This window comes from Spea bombifrons, chromosome 5 (assembly GCF_027358695.1).
Source record: "Spea bombifrons isolate aSpeBom1 chromosome 5, aSpeBom1.2.pri, whole genome shotgun sequence".
NCBI lineage: Eukaryota > Metazoa > Chordata > Amphibia > Anura > Pelobatidae > Spea > Spea bombifrons.
The window spans coordinates 93,180,052-93,185,988 of NC_071091.1; positions in this window are offsets into that span (position 1 = coordinate 93,180,052).

The following is a 5,937-nucleotide window of genomic DNA, read 5'->3' on the forward strand; positions in this document are numbered from 1 at the left end:
GGAATATAGATACATTGGTTCTTAAAATGTAGAAATCCTTTGCTTATAATCATATTCTTATTTTGCTACTGGATGTAGTCCGTGTACAATACCCAGACGTTCTACGGTCATCACCTTTTCTGAAGAAACACAAATGATATGCATGTTATTGCTTCTGCTGGTTGATCCAGAACATATGGCGAGCCGGTTTCAAGCAATGAAAGCGAATTGGACTTTGTTTTCCTTATCTATTATTTCTGCCTGATTGTCTCTGTGAGATGCTTCTGGAAGTAGACATTGAAGCTTTTCTTGGAACTTCACTAGAAGCTCCTCATTTACATGAGTAGTCCTCTGATCTTCAAGTGAGGTGGATTTAGTTCGACTCATTTTCAGCCCCTTTGATCCAGTCTCTCCTTTCACCTTTCTGAGGGACTGCGAGCCAAGTTGGGTGTGAGCAAGGATTAGTTATAGGAATGTTACTTTCAATGCAAGCATTTAATGAACATACATGTTCTTGGAGAATTCTGGTTAGTTTGCAGTTCATCAAAAAAGGTTTAGATACTTCTGCTCTATACATTGACCTTAGTTTCAGGTATTTAAAAAAATATTTTAGGATACACATGGAAAGGTCACAAATAATGGGACTTATGTATACAAAAAAAGGGATTCTCGTAAAAAGTAAAATAACCATAACAACCAGTTGGACTACTCTATTTGTGGCTATAGTGATAGGACTGCTTCTCAATTGTTGCACCAGAACCACTTTTTATACATTACCTTTATTACAATCCCTTTCACAAATATATTGCTTATTTAGTAACCCAGTGTAATATACATCACATTAAACTGCTATTTCAGAATTTTCATGATGAAAGCCATCTTGTTCGACCTGCAATAAATGTCAGGGAAGAGACACGGACTGAAAATTCTGTATTTTCCCGCACCATCGGGTAATGGCGAATATAAAAGAAAAGAACAATGTAGAAGAGAATAAACAACTGCAGCTAGCCATTACCAGCAAGCACATTCCCAACTGTTCATACAAGAGAGGGCCAAAAGTACAAAAGATATATTTTGGTGTGAGCGCTGACTATAGATACAAGAAAGACAGGGTTCTAAAAATGTCACACGTTTTAATAAATATAATAAAATACATAAATATCAAAATATACCCAAATGCCTTACAATCCTATGCTTGAAGCCAAAGTCCAGTAGTGGGACACTGTAACAAATAACCTGACGCGTTTCGCCCGAGGGCTTCTTCAGAGGTTGTTGTAAATCACAGGTAGGTAATGAATTATAAATAAATAAATAACCCTAATAGAAAAGAGGAAGAAAGAAGCAGAATAAGTGTTACTTATTCTACTTATTTCTTCTTCTGTTCTTGTTTTTTTTCTTTCAGGGTTATCTATTTATAATTCATTACCTACCTGCGATTTATAACAACCTCTGAAGAAGCCCTCAGGCGAAATGCATCAGGTTATTTGTTATATGGTCCCAATACCGGACTTTGGCTTCAAGCAAAGGATTGTAAGGCATTCGGGTACATTTTGATATTTATGTATTTTATTTTAATTTATTAAAATGTTTTTTTTTTTATGTGACATAATTTGTATAACCCTGTCTTTCTTGTATATATAACAAGCGCTCACACCAGATATATCTGAGAGACACAGGCTGGCATAATTCCAAGCAGTTATTATGCAAATTCTGTTTTGTGTAAACAGCAGAACATAGTCAATGTAATTAATTACCCAAAGGTAATTACATTTCTTGGATTGGCCTGATTAAGGACTTGAAACATGAACTGACTTTTTGTGTTCTCCTGTTTATCTAAGTTAATTTATTTATAAAATACAAGCAACTGGTAAAGATGGTTCAAATGGCACAATGTTTCTTTCTATAGAATTTCTAATTAAAATTCCAATATGAACGGTTAACCCTTTTTGTTTAGAGGCGAGAACGATACTGAAGAGATGTGCGTTGCTCATCCCTACTTAACTCAACCATTTGACACTTGGCATGTATTGACTGCATTGTTTTTCTTTAGCTTATAAATGTTCAATAACCTGGTTATAGACAGGTCATTGAATTACTAATCATGTATTTTTTACCTCCGTTAAATCCATTTCAGGTTTAGACAGATCATTGAATCAGTTCCGTAGTCGGCAAATTCCAAAGAAGACTCTGTTTCTTCTAGAAACAACTACACAGACTAAAGGACTCAATTCCTTTGATTCAGATGCGTTCCACTAATAATAATTATACCCAAGGACACCAAATGAACTCTCTAGACAGCTTGTCACAAAAAGGCCCTAATGATGACATGAGGGCCTAATCTGGGATAAGAAAAACGGACGATTCATTGAATGTTCGGCAAATGAAGCAGCTCATTGAATGATGGTAGAAGTTATTTAACCATCAGGTCTGTTGATATAAATTGTGCCATGCAATTTAGAATGCATAGTCATGATCTTGGTTGTAATTTACGAGGTGGTCTGCAGAGTCACATGTCTCCACCACATAGCCTCTTGTGAGCTTATGATCTATTGGGTGATTGAGGGGAACAGTAGGACTGCTCGTAAATTGATTGTAATGAGGTTAATATGGAGGACGCTTACTGGATGGGCTTGGTGGATGGCTTCCTTTGGATGCTGGTTGAGAGGATTGGGCGGGAAGGCTTTATGCTTTTCCGAACGGGTGGGTTTTTGGTGAGCATTCCAAGTTACACTTATTAGGAGAAAGTCTGACAGAATGGTATAGGGAATTCCAGAGAATTGGTACGGCACTGGTGAAATCATGAATACGCAAGTGGCACGTGGTAATAATAGTAGAAGATTACGTAACTGACTGAATAACGGACTGCAACGGAAAAAAATTAGATGAAAGTGAAACATTTTATTACAGTTAATAAATCGAGGGCAATATATCGCTACTTTTTATGACACATTTTAATCTTGAAGTCTATGGGGGGTGATTGCTATTCCTTGAGATAGATCTCCAGCATTTGTATCCAGTCCATAATGAAATAAGTTATTTTATAGTTTTCAATTTCTAATTGTGTTGTGTACTGTATGGGCACATTTACCAAGGTTTCCCGAGATGGCTTCTGTCAGGACCAGTTCTAGACCACTCTTGGCATGAATACTTTCTGGTCCCATGAAGCCCTCATCCTCCGATTGTTAAATTAGGAGCATAATAAGGAGGCTTATAGGCCAAAACCAGGTGAAATTTACAATGCTTGTTAGGAGATGCTACTTCAAACTGTAAATGACCAAAATTGCCCTTTCTTCAAGCAAAATGTGCTGAGAAATGCCTTAAAACAACACAAAACATATACTGAAACTGAGGCACTAAATTAAATTATGTAAATACTAGAAAATATGCATCTATTTATGGGTAAATAAAATGAGTCCAAAGAGAAATTTATAGAAATAAATTAAAAAGTTAACTGTAAGGTACATTACACATACAAAAACAAGAGTAAAAACATTTTAAAGCCTTTATCACTTGGCAAAACTCTAAAATTACTCTTTAATTTACACACACACACACACACACATCTCTTAGAACACTCCCGCCTCTCTCATCTCCAGGCCTGCTGTTTTCCAGGAAATAGTGAGTTATCCGGATTACGGGCTTGCCTCTTTATTCCGGGTCTGTCCCAATGAAGCCTCGATTAGTGGCAACCCATGGCTTGGTGCTTCCATTACTCAACGACAGCTGCCTAGAACTCTTACCACTAAGATCTACCATGTCCATTAGATATACCATCAGCCTGTTAACCTATTAACATCACAGGGATATCAAGAAATGTCAAACAAGCCCTTACCTTGATGCTGGATAACTTGATTAATTATGATAATGCATTTTCAAAAGTAACATACTTTTCTAATTTCCCCCAGTAATTATATATCTCAAGGGGGGCAGGGAAGATAGAACATAAAAATGTTAAACTAATGTTCAAGTTGAAATCCAAAGGAAGATTATACTTAGATTTTATGATATAAGGAACATGACCATATGAGCAAAATCCGGGACTGGATGATTTCACTGTACATGGCACCATGGACATGTTAGAAGGTATGTCACATGGTGGATATGAGAACATTCGTACATGCATTCTTGCAAGGATTCACACAATAAAATGACATGTAATGCATATTTTGTATTTCGTTTTAATGTGGCCAGGGCTGCACTGTCCATCTGGCACACTGGGCAAATGATTGGTGAGCCACTGGCCAATATCGCTCCATACACATCTGATGTGCCGCTCCAGTGGATATGTTCATGATGTCACCACATGATTACACTTGTGACAACTACTTGTTAGGCAAGTGCATCCCTGGCTTTTTAGTGTATATTTTCATTATTGTACAATTTGTGTATATTGTGTCATTCTAATACATCTGGGCGCCTCATCAATGTGCCAAAGAGGGCTCGGGTTTAAAAAAAAATAATGTAGCATTACTGACTTAGCTCCATAAGCAATTCACGGTTAATACTTGTCAAAATTAGGGTACTTAGATGTAACGGCAGGCTTAGCAGCATATGACAATAAAGGCTGCAACATATCCTGGCCTATGTTGATTAGACAAAGGCTAAGAAGGGCAGACCCAGGGAGCAGCAGACCCAGGGAGCAGCAGCCCCTACGCTGCATTGCCACAGCCAGATTGCGGATCATTTGGGGAGACCAAAGATCTTTCTTGTAACAGGCCCCTTTGCTCTATGGAGGTATGTGCCTATCCAGACAGGCTCCATATCACTCTTCCACTACAGGGTTGGAATGGTCCCAGGGCATAGAACAGAGGACAGCTGGCTTGGGGTGAAAGATGGGGGCAGCTGGAGGCATAGGTGTTTTTAAGTAGCATTTATAAGATTTTCAGTAGACATTTTCTAGTTATGTGCCGATTCCAGGATTTGTTATGACTACTGCTACCAGATCAAAATCAGTTAAAATGTCTACTTCTTTGTTGATGAAAGTCATCATAAGACTCTTTAGAAATTCTAATCACGTATCATTAATGTGTCAATAGAAAGTTCTCTCAACAAGTGAAATTTCAATGTATGCAGCCCAGCTAAATATTTTATATGAAATGTGTTTCTGCATCACTTCTGTTGGCTGTCTCATGTCTTGTTAGCATTTAGGTCAGGTGTTCAACAATTTTAGCAGGTTTAGACCAAAAGGTAGGCAACTCTCATGAACGGAGCCAGGATCCTCACTGGAAAATGGCTGGATAGTAGAAGCTAAAATCTTCCAACAGCTAAAGACCTACATGCGCTTTGTAGAACTGTTATATTGTTAGTGAAAGTGGACAGGTTAAAAGCTCTTTCAAGTTGTCATGGAGATTTCCTTGCGAAGAGAGAGAGAGATCCTTCTGTATGGATGCCCTGGTGGATTTTCATATCTAGGACAAGCAAGTAGGGCAGTAAAAATTACGATCAATGAATAGAAAAAGCTGAATAAGAAATTGCAGTCAGACACAAAATATGACACCATTTCATTAATTACTTGCATGTAAGCAAAATAAAAAACGGAAACCTTAGAAAATGATGCTCCGCAACTCAGTTGCTGAAACTCAACTTTAACAAGCGCTAGTAACCAGTTTGGCCAACTATAAACTTTCCTTTAGGAAGCATCCCTTAATGTATCTTTTCTTACCAAACAGCATTAACAGCTGAAATTAAATGGGCACTGAAGTACCCTACTGACTATGTTAGAAGAACTCTCCATACAGAAAACCATTATATGTTGAGAAAAACTATTAAGCAGAATCTAACATTCGATAAAGTCAAATTACCTTCTGATATTACAGCATTGTTTCAATAATAATCTTTGATGCATCACAGACCATTAGAAACCTCTTAGGGAAGGCACTTTTTCTGCTCATCACTCGAATAATGAGATGTTGAAGCCGTTAGCGAAAGCTAAAAAAACCCAGCAGGAACTACAAAGTA